Here is a 22002-nt window from a genome sequence, read left to right as displayed (position 1 = left end):
TAGTAGGTATAGTTATTATTGACTCTTTTAGTAGATTTATGGCCTAACTGGTTAAAACTTTTGGAGCTTTGCCATTTATATATGAACCAGAAATCTTAGGGAAAATTGCATCTTTCCTTTATACTGCCTTAATCCCAGCTGGGATGCTATTTTCTGAGCATGTATCTTTTAAATGGTGAGTAGACCATTTAGAAGTAGCACTAGTTTTCTGGCAGACAAGAAAGTTTGTGGTAAATGCTTGGCTTATTACTTATTCAAAGATGGCATTACATTGAATGTGAGGAAAATGCCAATTTTTAAATATGATTGACCCAGTATATACTTAAATACAATACTGTTTAGTTTAATAGGATTTAAAATTTAATCTCCATTTTGAAGGGAAAGGGAGATATAGGAAAATGTGCGCAGCAAACAGTGTTGTCTTTTAAACATGAAAACTTCTGGTGTTCTGATACTTCAAGAGGTAATACATTTTCCTGATTTATCTCTATTACAGATTTCAAGCCCTCAAAGTGGAAAATATTGGAAGACTCGTAGTAGTCAAGCCGCTTAGAGATGATAAAAGTCCAAGAGCAGTTTTGATAAATGAATGTCTAAGTCTAAATAGATTACTGAGAGCCGCTGTAGTTGCAGAGCTGGTCTAACCTTTTGAGTCAGAAGTATATGAAGGTAGCATGCCTGCTTTTCCACCTTCCAGTGTTCTCCTTTGGTTGCCATGTCAGACACGTGATGAGACAGATACCCCTTGGGTAGTGGACTTGGATTTGGAATGCCATAGGTGCACAGAAGGGAAGGAACCAGGCAACTCATTGCTGTCTGTTCACAGGGTTTTGTGATGATTATTATGATAATGTATGTTCAAGTACTGAAAAGCCTAGCTCACCACACTAATGAGATATATTATTTATTAGCAGCTTTACCTGTGTTTATAATCATCATCAGCAGCATCATATTTGAACAGGAAAAGAAAATGTTTAAAAGTTTTTTTCAAAGATTAGACTTACTCTACCCTCAAGAAATGAGCTCAGTATGAAAGATAATGCCCTTTATTTAGAGCATCTTTCTTTTGAAAAATGGTTAATTATCCCTCCAGCGGCAGATGCACAGTGAGGTTAAGTGGCTTGCAGAAGGTCGCATTGTCTGAGGTGGATCTAGGAGCAGAATGTAGGGCCCTTGGTTCTAACCTAGTGCTTTTCCACTAGTGATATAGAAGACTAAGGATCCTTTCGTGTCTCTAGTCTTTCAGTTGATGGGATGAACCAAAACTTCAGCAGTGGAGATGCCAACCATTATTCTAGGTCTGCATATGTACTTGCACAATTTGACATTTATCAAAATGAGTTTTGGATTTATTACGGAATTTTCTAAGTGCTTTTGGCATCATATAGGTGTGGTGTTTAAACATTCTGAGGAAGCATTTGTGGAGTAATTGTATGTAAAGCATTTGTTTAGGAGGGAGAAAAGGTATTCACTGCCCTGAAATAATCCTACAGTCTAGCAAAGGCAACAGAGAACATGAAGCAACTTGATATCAGCCAATACTAATACTAATGCCAATCAGTAATAATTTATTACAGTACCCACCACGAGTATGGCACCTTTGTAAGTGCTGTAGATGCATTAACACATTTAAACCACATAACAGTGCTGTGAGGGAGGAGCTATTGTTATCCCCATTTTACAGATGAGAAAACTGAGGCATAGAGAAGTTAGATAACAACCCCAAGGTTACACACCTAATAAGTAAAAGATCTAGTTGTAGAGTCTGTGCTTTTGAACCACAACCCTTCCTTTTTTTAAAAAATTATTTTATTTATTTATTTATTTATGGCTGTGTTGGGTCTTCGTTTCTGTGCGAGGGCTTTCTCTAGTTGCGGCAAGCGGGGGCCACTCTTCATCGCGGTGCGCGGGCCTCTCATTATCACGGGCCTCTCATTATCGCGGCCTCTCTTGTTGCAGAGCACAGGCTCCAGACGCGCAGGCTCAGTAATTGTGGCTCACGGGCCTAGTTGCTCCGCGGCATGTGGGATCTTCCCAGACCAGGGCTCGAACCCGTGTCCCCTGCATTGGCAGGCAGATTCTCAATCACTGCGCCACCAGGGAAGCCCCTAACCCTTCCATTTATTCTGTCTCTCACAGGGGACATTATATAGGAGCATGATAGCTAACTAAGGCATGTTAGAAAACATTCTGGGAACCATCAGAGTAGGGTGTTAAAGTTGGCAAGGTATTTTTAATAAGGCACTTTTGAAGAGCGAGGGTCTTATTGAAAAACAAGGAAAGCATTCTGACATTTTAATGCCCAAAGCTTTGTGCCTGTATGTTGCCTGTGTGTGTGCAGATGTGCATGCATGTGTGTACATGTTTATTTTGAACTGGGAAAAGAATTTGAGGGTAAATCAAATTCAGAATCCTTTATATTGGCAGCCAATCAGAGCTGTTTTTGTGCGCAATATTTTGCTCCGCAAACATGTTTTTAAAAATAGGGAGCAACTTTATTGAGCTATAATTCAGCTACCATACGGTTTGCCCATTAAAAGTGTACAATTCAGTGGTTTTTAGTATATTCACGGAGTTGTGCAACCATCACCACAGTCAATTTTAGAACATTTTCATCACCCCAAAAAGAGAAATATGTTTTGAAACAAATGTGGCCATGAAGGGGCTGGAAGTAGTGTGGCTGTTGGTACTACTGCTTCCCCATCAAAATGTCCATAGAGCTCTGCTCAGTGTAATGCACATTTGATGCTGTTTTGTGCCATCTAGCTCCAAATTGCTATAGAACGCCTACTTTTAATTTCATTTTGATTAGTGACTGGTCTTTCAAAGGATTATGTATTTATCTGATTTTGAATTCTCAGTCCAAATTGTTTATATAAATCTGCTCATTATGTATTTATTACGTGTATTGATATTAGTACTACATAACTAAACCAGACTTGTATTTACAAACAAAAACTGCTACACCCGCTTGTGTGAATGGCTACGGCCTTGTCTGTGCGCGCTTCTATAATGGACCAGAGCCAGGGATGCCTGAGAAATTTTATGTGTATACCCTGGCATTTTTTTTTTTTTTGATATTTCTGAAGGTTACGCCTGACATAGAGTACTAGTGGATAGGTGGTTGAGATAAAAGCAACAGGGATATAGTTTGCTGGGATTTAGTACTGGGGTGACGTGTTACAGAAAGGGTCTTATAAAACGTATTGCATGGGCTTCCCTGGTGGCGCGGTGGTCAAGAATCCGCCTGCCAATGCAGGGGACTCGGGTTCAATCCCTGGTCTGGGAAGATCCCACATGCCGCGGAGCAACTAAGCCAGTGCACCACAACTACTGAGCCCGTGCGCTCTAGAGCCCGTGTGCCACAGCTACTGAGCCTGCGTGCCTAGAGCCCGTGCTCCGCAACAAGAGAAGCCACCGCAATGAGAAGCCCGCACACTGCAACGAAGAGTAGCCCCCGCTCCATGCGGCTAGAGAAAGCCCGCGCGCAGCAATGAAGACCCAAGACAGCCAAAAATAAAAACAAATAAATAAATACATTTATTTTAAAAAATGTGTTGCATGATATTATATACAGATATTGTGAAATAGTTGGAATATTTTGAAAAAAATCTGAAAGGATTCTTCAGCCACTCAGACTTCACCAAAATATAGTCAGTTCCTATAGTCAAGGACTACATTTCTGTCTAGCAGGAGTTATTAAACCAAATATCTGTGTGCGTGGCATGGGAGGGAGCAGGCTGTTCCCAGTTCTTCATTATAGTAATAAGTTAGAGTCAGTGTTACCTTTCAGGCTAGAGAAAAGCTGTTTACTTTTTATTATTAAAAATAATCCATGGACATGATTAGATGTCTTGAAGAACATAGGTGTCTTTTAAAATGAATTAATCTTGGATCTGTCTCTTGTTACTTGTTTTTCTTTCAGAACAGTTTTGAAATGTTACTTAAAACTTTCTCCGTATTTTTCTATGCTTATTATATACTTGAGTTGAATTTCTATTCAGGGCCCCAAGTAGTTTCAGTTGAAGCTAAAGTGACTTGATTCACTTAAAATGGCTTACTGTGAATCTTAAGTATTTTTTTAAATTTCCTTCCGTACATGGATTCTGTGCTCTTTATGTGTGGCAGTGGTTTGGTGATGTCACAGCTGATGGGTAGGATAGAATCAAACAAGATGACACTGCTGTCACTAGAAGAACACCTAAGTGCACCTTTATGATAATTAGGTGGAAGCATATCTTTATCACGGAGATTAATAGGGATCAAGGAGTCAGGTGCTGTGGAATTAAAAAAAGATGCTTGATTTAGGAATTTCGGTTTAGGAAATTTGGTGTCTTTTTCCATTGCTAATTTTGTTATTAAGCTATTATGATACTGGGCTATGTGGAAGGGGGTTAGAAACCTGCTAATTTAAGGCAAGCCAAATTGGTTTGCTTTAAGAGGGCCATTCCGAATGAGAAAGTATCACACCATTTAGAAAAGAGGATCTAGAGTAATGTGCAAATTGAGTTTTCTATGACTTGAGATATCATTCATTGATTTTAAGAAATGAACCCATTGCAGTATATGCATAAACTATCACTTGACAATAGTTTGATTTTCTGCTTAACTTAGTGCCAAAAATGGTTTAGACCCTTAAATGGTTTAGAATGGTTCTAAGTGACTCTGTGTGTGGGTTAGGTCCATCTACCATTTTTAAAGGTGAATCTGCTTTATTTGCAGATAGAGGAGACTCAATGGCTCTAATTAGTCTTACTATATAGGGCAGCACCGTGTCTCTGATGAGAGGAAATGAGGCATTTCACATCGATTCATTCAAGAAAAATTAGTGAAGTACCTTTTGACCCAGGTCTTGGGGATGCAGTGGTGAACAAGGCCAAGTCCTGTCTTCATTCTCAGAGGCAGTCAGAGTATCCGGTTCACTCTTTTTGTTCTCCTAAAGAGCTGTGGAGATGCCTGGTAAAGCCTAGTGTGTCTCTCTCGGTGCTCTTTGGTCGCAGTCCATCATAATTACAATGAGGAAGAGGAAAATTAGTCTCTGGCTCCATCAAGCTGAAGTGCTGCCCTGAGTTATAAGACCTTCATTCTTTCTTTGTGAGCCCAAAGTACCTTCTGGGGTGTTACCTATATCCCTTTCCAGTGACTTAAATGGAGACTATAAAATCACAGTTGTGACCATCATCATTTAACATTCAATTGGAAAAATGTAGTTAGTGGAAAAACAAGCTGCCAAGGGACTTGTATAGGAATAGGTAGCTTCCATGGCATGATTTGAAGGGCACCTAGTGGTTCTGTCTGTTTTTAAAATGTTACTTCTGGGCTTCCCTGGTGGCGCAGTGGTTGAGAATCTGCCTGCCAATGCAGGGGACACGGGTTCGAGCCCTGGTCTGGGAAGATGCCACATGCCATGGAGCAACTGGGCCCGTGAGCCACAGTTACTGAGTCTGCGCGTCTGGAGCCTGTGCTCCGCAACAAGAGAGGCCACGATAGTGAGAGGCCCGCGCACCGCGATGAAGAGTGGCCCCCGCTTGCCGCAACTGGAGAAGGCCCTGGCACAGAAATGAAGACCCAACACAGCCATAAATAAATAAATAAATAATAAAATAAAAAATAAAAATAAAAAATTAAAAAAAAAAGTGGCTGCATCATTAAAAAAAAATGTTACTTCTTTCTTTTAACTTAAATTAAATTTATTTGGCTACATCAGGTCTTAGTTGCAGCACGTGGGATCTTCGTTGCAGGATGTGGGATCCTTTGTTGTGGCGCACGGGCTCTTTGTCGCAGTGCGCAGGCTTCTCTCTAGTTGTGGTGTGCGGGTTTTCTCTCTCTAGTTGTGGCGCGCGAGCTCCAGAGTGCACGGGCTCAGTAGTTGTGGCATGCGGGCTCTCTAGTTGTGGCGTGTGCTCAGCAGTTGTGGCGCTAGAGCTTAGTTGCCCCACGGCATGGGGGATCTTAGTTCCCCGACCAGGGATTGAACCCGTGTCCCCTGCATTGGAAGGCGGACTTTTAACCACCAGGGAAGTCCCTAAAATGTTACTTCTTTGCCAAAAGTACTGCAGTCTTATAATTTGCCTAACATTTCCACTATTTGGTTAGACCTGTGGCTTCTAAAGAATTTTTGTTTGTTCGTTTTAGTTTTGGATTTTAGTTAACAAAACCACTTTTTTTTTTTTTGATCCAACCAAACGAAGGTTAGGTACTTTGCTCTAGCAGGTTAAAATGGGTTTACAGAAAGCCTTGGCGATGTCTCCTCTAAACTTGCTTTATTAACATGTAATAGTTTACTTGATATGTAATTATCATCTTGAACGATACTAAGAGCCTGACCATGGAGGTAAATTTCAATATGGTGGGGAAAGTGGGGGATGGATATCAACCCTGGAAGGCAGCATGGGATAGGATAAGCCTTGTTGGGGTATCCCTAAAGGGCTTTTTGGGCTCCTATGTATAGCTTGCTGTGTTAGGAATAGTATGCACAGGGCAACCTGAGACTCTTGAAGACCTATTATAGTCACTTTTACCTGATAGTTTGAGAACCTTAGAAATCAGTCTCCTTAGGTTGGGGAGCATGGATACTGCTAAATCTGGGTGTGGATGTTGCTCCTTCCTTTCCTGTGTCATCTTTGCTAATTAAAACTCTTCTATCAGTTAAAAAAAAACTGATTCTGAATACTGGAATAGTAATTTTAGGACCATAAATTAACATGAGCCCATGGCTACACTATTGTAACCACATTATTTAGGTGATTTATGTTGATAACTCATTTTTGCCTTCTATTCATATGTACTACTTTAAGTTGTTTTAGTACAACTCATTCTGATAACCTATACACTCTCACTTAAACTTGAAAGAGGTGAATTATAGAACTCCTTTTTAAATTCAGTCTGGTGTTATTTGTAAGTGTGTACAGTTCTTGAGTCTATTAGATCCAATTTTATTTTATTTTATTTTTTTAAATTTATTTTTTATTGAAGTCTAGTTGATTTACAATGTTGTATTAGTTTCTGGTATACAGCAACATGATTCAGTTACACACACACACACACACACACACATACATATATATTATTAGATCCAATTTTAAATTCCACTGTATATTCATGTGGGTACAAGTTAAGCTGCTGTAACAGAGACCCCCAAATCCAGTGCCTTAAACAAGATATTTCTTTCTTACATAACAGTCCAACTAGGCAGTTCAGGGTCGGATGGCAGCTACTCAATTATCAGGTACCCAGGCTCCTTCTGTCTTGTTGCTCTGCCACCTTAACAAGCAGCTTCCATCTTGTGATCCTAGATGGCTGCTGTAACTCAGTATTACATTCTCATTCCGACAGAAGGGCTGGGAAAAGGGGCGGGAGAAAAGACACTCCTTCTATGTAAGGGTATATCTTGGCAGTTTCCTACATCACTTCTGCACATGTCCCATTGGCCAGCCCTTAGTCATATGGTGTCACCTAGCTACAAGGGAGGCTGGAAAATGTGGTCCTTAGCTATGTGGCCATGTGCCCAGCTAAAATTATTATTACTGTATAAGAAGGGAAGCACAGATATTGGGGGACAACTAACAGTCTCTGCTGTACACTGTTTCTAACATAAAACTTGAATCTTCAGTCAATTTCATGACTTATCTGGAGATATTATTTCCATAACATCGACTACCCATTTGCTTAAGGACAAAAATCCAAACTTGGCAGCATTACATACAAGCCCGTCTTACTTTTGACTCCTGCCTGTCCCTCTAGCTTCTCTTTCATCCTTCCTAACCTAAAGTTGCATTCTAAATTGCGCTTCCTCCAGCTTGCCATGTTCTCTTATCCCCACACTTTTGTGCTTGGTACTCTCCCTGAAATGCTGACTGTTTGGTTCCATCAGGGTTCACTTTAGTTGTCGCCTGTCCTGGGAACATCTCCTTGAGCTTCCTCTACCTCACAGCCACTGCTAGCTGTTTCTTCCATATGTTTCTATAGTATTGTTTGTGCCTCTCTTTAGCAATCTTTATTGTAAATAGTGCTTTGACTTCTCTGTCTCCCACTGGATTGCGAGTTCCTTGAGGGCAGGGGCCAGGTCTCTCATCTCCACGTCAGAGCATGATACCTGTCCCTGATGTTTCATTAATATTGGTTGAATGAGAAAATGACTGAATGAGTATTTAGCTTACTAATTATGGCTGCTTGATTAAGCTGGAAGCTCTTCCTAATTGCCATCTAGAAATTGCAATACTTAGAATATTTTCCAATAGCCGTGATGGGGTAATTTTATAATAGGCATTGATAAAGTCAGATAGACAGCTCAAAATATGTATCAGATGACTACGATATACACGTTATAGGACGAGCAATAAATAGATGTATAAAATTTTAGACCCAGAAGGACCCCTAGGGATCATTTAATCCAACCCTTCTAATTTTAAAAAGATATATAATCTAATGGAGAGGGAGAAGTTAAATTACTTGATCAAGAGCCTCTGTATTCAAGGAACTTGCAGTATCTTTGGATAGATGAAATGTACAGGCATGTAAAAGGGAATTGAGAAAAAATGTGCCAAAGGAATAGACACAGTGGGACTAATCAAGGTAGGTTCAATCAAGCTTTGAGGTGAACCTTGATGGCTGGTAAAGTTTTGCTATGAGAGGGCATTCCAGGTGAAGGGAATGTATAAGTAAGAGTTCAAAGATAAGGATGTACAGATGACTATTGGGATCTGTTCAGCTGATTGATATTTAGCAGTAAGAGAGAAGGCAGAAAAATGGAGCCAGAAAATGGAGAGACTTGAATACTAGGCTGTGGAGGGAAACCACTGGCAGTTTTTCAGTAGGTGAGTGATATCATGAAAATGATTTTTCCTTGTTTTATTTCACTGATGGGTGGACTGGGTTGAAGGCCAAAATGGGTCATGAAACTGGCATGTTGTCTAGTATGCCAATTAAAAAATCTGAACTTAATGGATTCTAATGTTTTTGCCCAAAGGCGAAAACATGATACACCATAGATTTCCATGATAATTAACATAACAATGTCAGTGTTTTTCTTAATGGAAAAAGTAAGCCCAAGCAGCAAGCTTGTAATATTAGTAATGTGTATGTATTAGTCATGACATACTGTAGATAATTGTATAAACTCTCACGTTACGCCAATAAACTGTAAAAATTCCTGAAGTAACTGAGAACGTGGTAGCAGCTGCTGCATCAGGGCTTGCTATTTTGCCAGTCAGGCAAAAAAACATGAGGTGGCATAAGCCCTCTCAATGCATTTGGGAGCCATTTTGTTCAAAAATGGCTTTTTATGAAGCTAAAATAGAATGTTGTATTTTGGTATAAAACATGGGCAAAGAGAGAACAGTAAGCAGAGATCTACACTAAATTAAACTTTATCTAAAAATGAGAAGCATTTGTATCATCAGGGATGAATATATTTCTTTAAGGGCAATAAAGAATATGGAAGGATATGGAAGGGATCTGTGAATGGCTTTAATTTACGGTTTTTAAAGTCTCCAAGTGTACAGCTTCAGAAACATATATTGAATACTTGTTTTTAAAGGACCATTACAAGAATAGTTTGCATTATGATCATTTATCTTTCTCTTAAGAGCTGCAGGGAAATTTCCAGTTAAATGAAGGTTCACTTAAGTTGTGTTGATTGGAGCCTGGTATATTTGTGAAACATTTTAGGAAGCCTACCCCAAAAATATTTGTTTCAGATGGTGTACAGTTAAAGGTGTCAATGCCTTTTCTGTAATATTTTTGTACTTCAACATAATTTAAAGTTAACTTTATGTTGGCTTTTGAAAATTCAGAGCATTTTAACAAATAAAAAAGTGTATTTTTTCTGTGGATTTTTTTCCCTTACTCTCTTAGAAAATCTGGTCATCTTTAGCCTATCAGAAACTTCTTATGCCTGTATAACATGAAAATCTATAACAACTAGTTTTCAGCATCTTACACCATTGTAAGACTTATTGTCATAATCCTGTAGGGAAGTCATGCTATTGAACATTACCTTTAAGACATAAAATCAGTTCTTATGATTTCCTAGCTATAATCTATTGAAAAACATTTATTTCTTTTAGTTTCTGATTGAAATCCTAATTGAAATACTTAAAATCATTAGCAATGTGTGATTTAATAGGAATCATTCACTAGACATCAGCACACATCCCTTCTATCTATTACATAACATAGTACTTGAACACTGTGGACTTAATAGTATAGTAGTGGTTAACAGTGTTAAGGCTCTAAGCCTGGCTTAAAATCAGACTCTGCCACTTGCTATTTGTGTGTAATTAAGCAAGTTACTTAATTTCATTGAGTCATGGTTGCCTCATCTCAAATGGAAAAAGCAAGGGATTTTATAGGAATTAAATAAAATAACATATGTGAGTGTTTAGCACGGTACCTAGAATATCGCAAGATTCAATGAATGCTGAGTGTTGTTATTTTATATAGTGTCATTTGATTTTCAAAAGAACTTTGGCTGTTAGTTTCAATTTATTTTTCCAGCTATTTTATTTAAAGCAAACCTCTCCAGAAGAAGAAATATCAAAAGAATAAGGTAAATGACAACATCAGCAGTTTAACAGTTATCAAGTAATAGGCGGTGTTTTTAGCAGGTAAATTACTTGTTATTGTTGTCAATTATTTGGAAAAATAATTAAAGAAAATGACAAAAAATAACCATCAGACTATGAATGACTTTGCCTTTGACTCTTATTGATAGGCTTTGTTTAAAATTACCTCAGTATTAGGAAATAGCTTGGTTTTGATGAGACTTTTAAAAAACTTTGAAATAATTACAGATCTGAAGGAACTTGCAAAGATATAGTACAGAGAGGTATCATGTACCCTTCACTCAGTTTTCCCCAATGTAACTGTAGTACATTATCAAAGCCCAGCAAGTGACGTTGGTACAATGTATGCATATAGGTCTACACCATTTATCACATTATAGATTCATGTAACCACCTCCACATCAAGATATAGAACTATTCCATCACCACAAACATAAATTAGACAACTCAAGAGAAGGAAGGAAAGAAAATCTATTGTATTTATCCATACTTTTCTTACCATGTTCTTTTCTTCTTTCTCATGTTACAAGATTCCTTCTTTTATCATTTCCTTTCAGTTTAGAGGCCTTCCTTTTGCCATTCTTTTAGAGTAGGTCTGCTGGCAACCAATTCTTAGTTTTCCTCATCTGAGAATGTCTTGATTTCCCCTTCATTCCTGAAGGATATTTTCACTGGACATAGGATTCTGGGTTGACAGTTCTTTCTTTCAGCACTTGGAAAATCTTGTGTGCCCCTGCCTTATGGCCTAAATGGTTTCTGATGAAAAATCTGCTGTCCTGTGAATTGTTTTCCCCTATAGGTAAGGTGTCATTTCTCTGTCTCTGATTTCTTCCTTTGTCAAAAGTTTGACTATGACATATGTTAGATTAGATTTCTCCAGATTTATCCTGTTTGGGGTTCACACAGCCTCTTGAAGCCGTAGCTTTATTTCTTTTGCCAAATTTGGGAAGTTCTTGACCATTATTTCTTTGAGTATGTTTTTAGTCACACCCCCTTTTTCTCTCCTCCTGGGACCCTGAGGACATGAGTGTGAGATCTCCTGTTATAGTCCCTCAAGTCCCTGATTGCTCTGTTCGTTTTTTGCTTGTTTTTCTCTCCCTGTTGTTCAGGTTGGACATTTTTCTATCTTTGAGTTCACTGATTGTTTCCTATGTCCCTTCTATTCTGCTGATGAGCCTGTCTGTGGAGTGAGTATTTTATTTTGGTTATTGTACCTTTCAGTTTTAAAAGTTCCATTTGGTTCTTTATATCTTCTATTTCTTTACTGAGTCTTTTTATTTCTTTGCTGAGGCTGTCTAGTTTTTCATTTGTTTCAAGCATGTTCATAATTGCTCCTTTCAGCATTTTTATGATGCCTGCTTTAAAATGTTTGTCAGCGCTTCCATGGTGGCTCAGTGGTTAAGAATCCGACTGCCAATGCAGGGGACACAGGTTCGAGCCCTGGTCCGGGAAGATCCCACATGCCGCGGAGCAACTAAGGCCATGCGCCACAACTACTGAGCCTGCGCTTTAGAGCCCGTGAGCCACAACCACTGAAGCCCGCGCACCTAGAGCCCGTGCTCTGTAAACTAGAGAAGCCACCGCAATGAGAAGCCCATGCACCGCAACGAAGAGTAGCCCCCGCTTGCCGCAATTAGAGAAAGCCCACCCACCAAAAATAAGTAAATTAGTTAATTAATTCAAAAAATAAATTTAAAAAAATCTTTGTCAGATAATTTTAACATCTCTGTCATCTTGATGTTGACTTCTATTGATTCCTTTGTCATGCACCTTGAGCCTTTCTGATTGTTGGTATGACAAGTGATTCTTTTTTGATGGAGACCTGGACATTTTGGGCATTATGTCACGAGATTTTGGATCTTATTGAAACTTTTTATTTTAGCTGGCTTCTGACCTCACTCTGTCAGGGGTTGAGGGGATGCTGCCTCATTACTGCCAGGTGGGTCTAGTTGACCAGGTTCCCCAGTTGATCTCTGTTGACACTGGAGGGGGTGGTTCCTCATTACTGATGGGTGAGGGTGGGAATACTGGTTCCCCACTAGACCTCCAGTGATACCTCCCTGACTGAGAGGGGTAGGAATGCCTTGGTATTGCTCCCTACATGGCTTCCACTGACACCATGAAGGGGGACGGCCATATTACCACGGGGCAGTGGTGAAAGTCCTTCTCTGACACCACACCAGCCAGGAGGGAGAGGTGTGCCTCATTGCAACCTGGTGAGGGTGCAAGTTTAGGCTCCCTTAAGCCTTTGGTGATGTGGGTATAGTCACATTTTTTTCTGTGGTGTTTGGCTGAAGTAGAGTGGTTATTGGCTATAAGTGTTCTGTACTGCTGAGCTGCCCCTTTCCTGGTCCCTTGGCTAGAGAGAGCAGGCCTTTCTTAGGGCTTCTTTATTCTCTGAGCTCATTCTCATTTTGAGGTTGCCAGCTTCTTCAGCTTCATGTCTGGAATATATGAGGCCAAAAGAAAACTCAGGGAACTCACTACTGTGTTGTTCCTTTAGTCTTGAGATCCCTAGCCAGTTTGCCTCTTCTCTCCACCTTTCAGAGTTTTCTTGTATTTGTTTTATATATAATGTCCATATATATAATGTTTTATAGATAATGGTTTTTAGCTGTGCTTTGTAGGAGTAACAGGGAAAAGCACATGTACTTTATTGTTCCAGCAGCAGAAGTTTGACTTATTTTTGGCCTTTCTGAATTCTTGTTAGTTATTAAGGTTTAATTACATCTCAAAACTTGAAACTGGGGACTTAGCATAACAGAATTTGGAGGGCTTTTTATGCCACCTTTGCTACTTTGGTAGTAATATTATATAAAGGTATCTTTATATAGGCAAAATCTCTTTAGTTTGTAAGGCAAAGTGCTAAGTCTAAGAAACATTTACCACACAGACAAAAGTCTGTTATACCTTTAAGAATTTACTTACCTTAAAAAAAAAAAAACCAGTTTGAGAGAAGGGCAATAAAAGTGGAGGGATGTATAGATGACATAGATTTCACAGAGAATAAAATCTTGGAGTCAGGATGCAGGACTCAGTGTTATACTGAATTAAGTAATGTGATTATAATGCTTAAGTAGTGATTAAACTTGCATGTTATTACAGCATCAGTTAAGTAGCAAGCACATAGCTCTTGTTAAAATCCTTTGGAGACGTATAATATCAGCACACATTACTGTTTTACATGCCTTGAAACAATAAATATAGATTTGATTGATTCAAAGGCTTTCTGCTTTAACAGTAAATTTCCTCAGTACTTTAGTGTCTTACTGTGATTTTACTTTATCTTTTCTGTTGTATTCCTCTTAAGGGAGCTAGAGAGCATGGCTTGAAAATAATAGCAGGGGCAAAGCTTCCCTTCCTGCTCAGTTGAGGTCCACTGATAAAGGTGTAGAAAGGTCCATTGATGGCCACATAGATAAAATTTAACTTCGGATACTAAAGTATTCAGAGTTGAATGTGACCATATATATCAACCCTTTCAGTTTGGAGAAGAAACTGAAGCCTAGAGATGTTGAGAGACCCAAGAAAGGTAACAAACTACTTAGAATGAACTGGGGCTTGAACTTGGATTCCCTGAGACTGGGGCCATTGTGTTTTCCATCAGACCTGGAGGCTGCCCATGGAGAGTCTAGTGGGGGAGATGGCAAGGGCATCTGATGGCAGGATGAGTTCCCCAGGGTCCAGATTTATGAAAATATGCATCAGTTTAATACTGTCTTGGAATTCATGAGATGGAAGCATAGGTCAAAACTGTTTGGAGAAAATTGGAAGTACAGTTTTATCTAGCCACATCTCTGAGCCGTGTAGCTGATAGGGTCTTGGTGCTCTGGCCGGGTGTCAGGCCTGTGCCTCTAAGGTGGGAGAGCCGAGTTCAGGACATTGGTCTGCCAGAGACCTCCCAGCTCCATGTAATATCAAATGGAGAAAGCTCTCTCAGAGATCTCCATCTCAACGCTAAGACCCAGCTCCACTCAATGACCAGCAAGCTACAGTGCTGGACACCCTATGCCAAACAACTAGCAAGACAGGAACACAACCACACGCATTAGCAGAGAGGCTGCCTAAAATCAAAATAAGGTCACAGACACCCCAAAACACACCACTGATGCGGTCCTGCCCACCAAAAAGACAAGATCCAGCCTCACCCACCAGAACACTAGTCCCCTCCACCAGGAAGCCTACACACCCCACTGAACCAACCTTAGCCACTGGGGGCAGACACCAAAAACAGTGGGAACTACGAACCTGCAGTCTGCAAAAAGGAGACCCCAAACACAGTTAAGCAAAATGAGAAGACAGAGAAACAGCAGATGAAGGAGCAAGGTAAAAACCCACCAGACCAAACAAATGAAGAGGAAATGGGCAGTCTACCTGAAAAAGAATTCAGAGTAATGATAGTCAAGATGATCCAAAATCTTGGAAATAGAATGGAGAAAATATAAGAAACGTTTAAAAAGGATCTAGAAGAACTAAAGAGCAAACAAACAATGATGAACAACACAATAAATTAAAAATTCTCTAGAAGGAATCAATAGCAGAATAACTGAGGCAGAAGAACGGATAAGTGACCTGGAAGATAAAATAGTGGAAATAACTACCACAGTGCAGAATAAAGGAAAAAGAATGAAAAGACTTGAGGACAGTCTCAGAGACCTCTGGGACAACATTAAACGCACCAACATTCAAATAATAGGGGTCCCAGAAGAAGAAGAGAAAAAGAAAGGGACTGAGAAAATCTTTGAAGAGATTATAGTTGAAAACTTCCCTAATATGGGAAAGGAAATAGTCAATCAAGTCCAGGAAGTGCAGAGAGTCCCATACAGGATAAATCCAAGGAGAAACATGCCAAGGCACATATTAATCAAACTATAAAAAATTAAATACAAAGAAAAAATATTAAAAGCAGCAAGGGAAAAACAACAAATAACATACAAAAGAATCCCCATAAGGTTAACATCTGATCTTTCAGCAGAAACTCTGCAAGCCAGAAGGGAGTGGCAAGATATATTTAAAGTGATGAAAGGGAAAAACGTACAACCAAGATTACTCTGCCCAGCAAGGATCTCATTCAGATTCGACGGAGAAATTAAAACCTTTACAGACAAGCAAAAGCTAGGAGAATTCAGCACCACCAAACCAGCTTTACAACAAATGCTAAAGGAACTTCTCTTGGCAGGAAACACAAGAGAAGGAAAAGCCCTACAATAACAAACCCAAAACAATTAAGAAAATGGTAATAGGAGCATACATATCGATAATTACCTTAAACGTAAATGGATTAAATGCTCCCACCAAAAGACATAGACTGGCTGAATGGATACAAAAACAAGACCCGTATATATGCTGTCCACATGAGACCCACTTCAGACCTAGGGACGCATACAGACAAAGTGAGGGGATGGAAAAAGATATTCCGTGCAAATGGAAATCAAAAGAAAGCTGGAGTAACAATTCTCATATCAGACAAAATACACTTTAAAATAAAGACTATTACAAGGGACAAAGAAGGACACTACATAATGATCAAGGGATCAATCCAAGAAGAAGATATAACAATTGTAAATATTTATGCACCCAACATAGGAGCACCTCAATACAAAAGGCAAATGCTAGTAGCCATAAAAGGGGAAATCGACAGTACCACAATCATAGTAGGGGACTTTTAACACCCCACTTTCACCAATGGACAGATCATCCAAAATGAAAATAAATAAGGAAACACAAGCTTTAAATGATACATTAAACAGGATGGACTTAATTGATACCTGCAGGACATTCCATCCAAAAACAACAGAATACACTTTCTTCTCAAGTGCTCATGGAACATTCTCCAGGATAGATCATATCTTGGGTCACAAATCAAGCCTTGGTAAATTTAAGAAAATTGAAATCGTATCAAGTATCTTTTCCGACCACAATGCTATGAGACTAGATATCCATTACAGGAAAAAATCTGTAAAAAATACATACACATGGAGGCTAAACAATACACTACTGAATAACCAAGAGGTCACTGAAGAAATCAAAGAGGAAATCAAAAATTACCTAGAAACAAATGACAATGAAAACACGACAACCCAAAACCTATGGGATACAACAAAAGTAGTTCTAAGAGGGAAGTTTATAGCAATACAATCCTGCTTCAAGAAACAAGAAACATCTCAAATAAACAACCTAACCTTACACCTAAAGCAATTAGAGAAAGAAGAAAAAAAAAAACCCCAAAGTTAACAGAAGGAAAGAAATCATAAAGATCAGATCAGAAATAAATGAAAAAGAAATGAAGGAAAGAATAGCAAAGATCAATAAAACTAAAAGCTGGTTCTTTGAAAAGATAAACAAAATTGATAAACCATTAGCCAGACCCATCAAGAAAAAAAGGGAGAAGACTCAAATCAGTAGAATTAGAAATGAAAAAGGAGAAGTAACAACTGACACTGCAGAAATACAAAGGATCATGAGAGATTACTACAAGCAACTATATGCCAATAAAATGGACAACCTGGAAGAAATGCACAAATTCTTAGAAAAGCACAAACTTGCAAGACTGAACCAGGAAGAAATAAAAAATATGAACAGACCAGTCACAAGCACTGAAATTGAGACTGTGATTAAAAATCTTCCAACAAACAAAAGCCCAGGACCAGATGGCTTCACAGGTGAATTCTATCAAACATTTAGAGAAGAGCTAACACCTATCTTTCTCAAACTCTTCCAAAATATAGCAGAGGGAGGAACACTGCCAAACTCACTCTATGAGGCCACCATCACCCTGATATGAAAACTAGACAAAGATGTCACAAAGAAAGAAAACTACAGGCCAACATTACTGATGAACATAGATGCAAAAATCCTCAGCAAAATACTAGCAAACAGAATCCAACAGCACATTTAAAGGATCATACACCATGATCAAGTGGGGTTTATCCCAGGAATGCAAGGATTCTTCAATGTACGCAAATCAGTCAATGTGATAAACCATAGTAACAAATTGAAGGAGAAAAACCATATGATCATCTCAATAGATGCAGAAAAAGCTTTCAACAAAGTTCAACACCCATTTATGATAAAAACACTCCAGAAAGTAGGCATAGTGGGAACTTTCCTCAACATAATAAAGGCCATATATGACAAACCCACAGCCAACATTGTTCTCAATGGTGAAAAAGTGAAACCATTTTTTCTAAGATCAGGAGCAAGACAAGGTTGTCCACTCTCACCACTATTATTCAACATAGTTTTGGAAATTTTAGTCACAGCAATCAGAGAAGAAAAAGAAATAAAAGGAATCCAAATTGGAAAAGAAGAAGTAAAGCTGTCACTGTTTGCAGGTGACATGATACTATACATAGAGAATCCTAAAGATGCTACCAGAAAACTCCTAGAGCTAATCAATGAATTGGGTAAAGTTTCAGGATGCAAAATTAATGCACAGAAATCTCTTGCATTCCTATACACTAGTGATTAAAAATGTGAAAGAGAAATTAAGGAAATACTCCCATTTACCATTGCAACAAAAAGAATAAAATACCTAGGAATAAACCTACCTAAGGAGTCAAAAGACCTGTATGCAGAAAACTATAAGACACTGATGAAAGAAATTAAAGATGATACAAACAGATGGAGAGATATACCATGTTCTTGGACTGGAAGAATCAACATTGTGAGAATTACTCTACTACCCAAAGCAATCTACAGATTCAATGCAATCCCTATGAAACTACCAATGGCATTTTTCACAGAATTAAAACAAAATATTTCACCATTTGTATGGAAACACAGAAGACCCCGAATAGCCAAAGCGATCTTGAGAACGAAAAACGGAGCTGGAGGAATCAGACTCCCAGACTTCAGACTATACTACAAAGCTACAGTCATCAAGACAGTATGGTTCTGGCACAAAAACCGAAGTATAGGTCAATGGAACAGGGTAGAAAGCCCAGAGATAAACCCATGCACATAAGATCACCTTATTTTTGATGAAGGAGGCAAGAATATACAATGGAGAAAAGACAGCCTCTTCAATAAGTGGTGCTGGGAAAACTGGACAGCTACATGTAAAAGAATGAAATTAGAACACTCCCTAACACCATACACAAAATTAAACTCAAAATGGATTAAAGATCTAAATGTAAGGCCAGACACTATCAAACTCTTAGAGGAAAATATAGGCAGAACACTCCATGACATAAATCACAGCAAGATCCTTTTTGACCCACCTCCTAGAGAAATGGAAATAAAAACAAAAATAAACAAATGGGACCTAATGAAACTTAGAAGCTTTTGCACAGCAAAGGAAACCATAAACAAGACCAAAAGACAACCCTCAGAATGGGAGAAAATATTTGCAAATGAAGTAACTGACAAAGGATTAATCTCCAAAATTTACAAGCAGCTCATTTAGCTCAATATCAAAAAGCAAACAACCCAATCCAAAAATGAGCAGAAGACCTAAATAGACATTCCTCCAAAGAAGATATACAGATTGCCAACAAACACATGAAAGAATGCTTAACTTCACTAATCATTAGAGAAATGCAAATCAAAACTACAATGAGGTATCACCTCACACCAGTCAGAATGGCCATCATCAAAAAATCTAGAAACAATAAATGCTGGAGAGGGTGTGGAGAAAAGGGAACCCTCTTGCACTGTTGGTGGGAATGTAAATTGATACAGCCACTATGGAAAACAGTATGGAGGTTCCTTAAAAAACTAAAAGTAGAACTACCATATGACCCAGCAATCCCACTACTGGGTATATACCCTGAGAACACCATAATTCAAAAAGAGTCATGGACCACAATGTTCATTGCAGCTCTATTTACAATAGCCAGGACATGGAAGCAACCTAAGTGTCCAATGACAGATGAATGGATAAAGAAGATGTGGCACATATATACAATAGAATATTACTCAGCCATAAAAAGAAATGAAATTGAGTTATTTGTAGTGAGGTGGATGGATCTAGAGACTGTCATACAGAGTGAAGCAAGTCAGAAAGAAAAAAACAAATACCATATGCTAACACATATATAGGGAATCTAAAAAAAAAAAAAAAAAATGGCTCTGAAGAACCTAGGAGCAGGACAGGAATAAAGACGGAGATGTAAAGAATGGACTTGAGTACACGGGAAGGGGGAAGTGTAAGCTGGGACAAAGTGAGAGAGTGGCATGGACTTATATACACTACCAAATGTAAAATAGCTAGTGGGAAGCAGCTGCATAGCACAGGGAGATCAGCTCGGTGCTTTGTGTCCACCTACAGGGGTGGGATAGGGAGGGTGGGAGGGAGACGCAAGAGAGAGGAGATATGGGGATATATGTATATGTATAGCTGATTCACTTTGTTATAAAGCACAAACTAACACACCATTGTAAAGCAATTATACTCCAATAAAGATGTTAAAAAAAAAGTATGTGTAATTTTTCATTTATATATTGCTTCATTGCCCCCAAAGAGATTTCATCAGTTTATGATTTCATCAGTATCTGTTTCTTGATAACCTTTCTTGTTATCTTTTTAATCTCTGCAACATTTGTAATGTTCGCTTTTATTCCTAACATGTTCATGTTATCTCACTCTTTTTGCCAGAAGTTTGTCACTATTATTTGGCTAAAAAACCCCACAACCCAACAAATCAGCTTTCAATTTTCTTGATCTTCTGTTGTTTTATTTTCCTTTGACCCTCTATGTTGTTTAGAAGTTTTTCTTAATATTCAAACAGATATTTTTGGTTATCACTTATTACTGATTTTTAGCATAATTGCATATTTATTAGAGAATATACTCTGATTTCAGTCCTTTGAATGTTTGTTGAGACTTACTTTATAGCCCGTACGTGGTCTAGTTTTGCAAATGTTGTGTCTGTGGTTGTGAAAAGGTGTTCTCTCCATTTGCTGAAATAATGTTCTATGTATGCCCAATAGATTAAACTTGATAATTTTATTCAAATTATGTATAACCTTACTAGGTTATTTTTGTCTGCTTGTTCTGTCAGTTACTGAGAGAGATGGTTTAAAATATTCCATTGTAATAGGTGAATTTTTCAGTTTCCTACTGCTGTTCAGTTAGTTTTGCTTTATATATTTTCAGGCTATGTATTAAGTGCATAAAAGTTTAGGATTGTTTTACCTTCCTGATGAATTGAAACTTTTATCATGATGTGGTCAGAAGGAGAAGAAGCCTCTATTTACTCTGCTTCTTCTTTCTCTTTTCTCCCCCAATAGCATCCTCCCTTCACACACCTGGCTGTGGAAATGACAGTAGATTGAATGGAAGTTCAACCCCATCTGTTGGGGGTAGCAACCACAGTATTTGCAATTCCCCAAATGCCTCTAACCATAAGAAAGTCTTAGAAGAATGGAGGAAGTAATTCTGAAAGTTGGGGGAAGGGGTGTTTGGAAAACAATGGTCATGGCTTCCTAACTAACAACATTAAGTTGGCTGCTCAGACAGTGTATCCACCTTCCCTATATAATTTTTACTCCCTTCTACCAGCCATCACTGCCTCTTCCTCATCCTTGCTGATAAGTTTCATATTTGCCTGTTTCTGTGCCACCCCACTGTGTATCTGTCAGGGAAGTCACTGTAGATCAAATCATATAGTTTCAAAGTCACAAGGGAACTTACAAGATGTTTTAAGTTGTCCCTTCCCACCCTCAGTACACTTTATAGATAAGGAAATGGAGTTCCTGATAGGTGAAGTAACTTTTTCAGCATTATACCTTTTAGCAGAGTGGAGATTAGAAACAAAGCCCCCTTTCTGGCCCCCTGGTCCTATATTTCCTGATTTTTTCCACTTGAGATTCTCATTAAAGTCACAGACCTGGCAATCTGCTGAATTACTGGAATGGTCTACCTATATAAACTGCTACAAGCTGTTTCTTCTTTGGACTGTCTTTGATGCAAAAGGACACTATGACCTTAGCTGAAACGTTGGTTCTACCTAAAGGTTTGTTTGTGGAGTGAAACCTCAACCATAAATCTGTCAGCTCTTTTCAGTTTAGCCGCTATGTAGGTTGAGAAAAAACTGGTTCTCAAAGGATCCAGAACCTCTTCAATTGCATATTTATGAGTCTGACCTGGCAGCAGGTGTTCATACGTATTTCACCTAGTGAAATAAATTTGCTGGCATCATTCTGCTGTTAACAGTTCCACTGTATTGTTCTTAATAAATTGCTTTTTCTTCACTTATCATGCAGACTGCCAGGATATTTTCCATGGATGTTCTACTCCTTTGGATTATGCTAGTGCTTGGTATATGAACTCATTGGGGCTGATGGCCTTACCATTATGGTAAGTGTACTTCAAGCAGGCCATTGAATTTACGACCATGGCAAGCATTTTCCACTGGTGATTTTTTTAAGAACTTATCATCAATTTGTAAACTCCATGTAAAAGCTTTGTGCCCATAATTATTATATATGTTTG

At 38.6% G+C, this 22002-nt stretch overlaps 1 protein-coding gene across 3 annotated transcripts in view; it reads left to right on the top strand.

The window, feature by feature from the left end:
- The window catches only part of KLHL13 (kelch like family member 13), a 192003-nt gene that overhangs the window by 8182 nt on the left and 161819 nt on the right, over positions 1 to 22002 (top strand). Inside the window, exon 1 of one of the 3 annotated variants that reach the window (XM_036839088.1) lies at positions 11697 to 11752. The exons of the other annotated variants lie outside the window; for them this stretch is intronic. The gene's annotated coding sequence lies outside the window, so the exon portion shown is untranslated. Of the gene's footprint in view, positions 1 to 11696; positions 11753 to 22002 lie in introns of those variants that run through there. 3 annotated transcript variants of the gene reach the window in all.

The sequence above is a fragment of the Balaenoptera musculus genome, chromosome X, assembly GCF_009873245.2.
Source record: "Balaenoptera musculus isolate JJ_BM4_2016_0621 chromosome X, mBalMus1.pri.v3, whole genome shotgun sequence".
Taxonomy (NCBI): domain Eukaryota; kingdom Metazoa; phylum Chordata; class Mammalia; order Artiodactyla; family Balaenopteridae; genus Balaenoptera; species Balaenoptera musculus.
The sequence above is the reverse complement of the archived record's forward strand: the minus strand, read 5'-3'. Positions and strand labels throughout refer to the sequence as shown.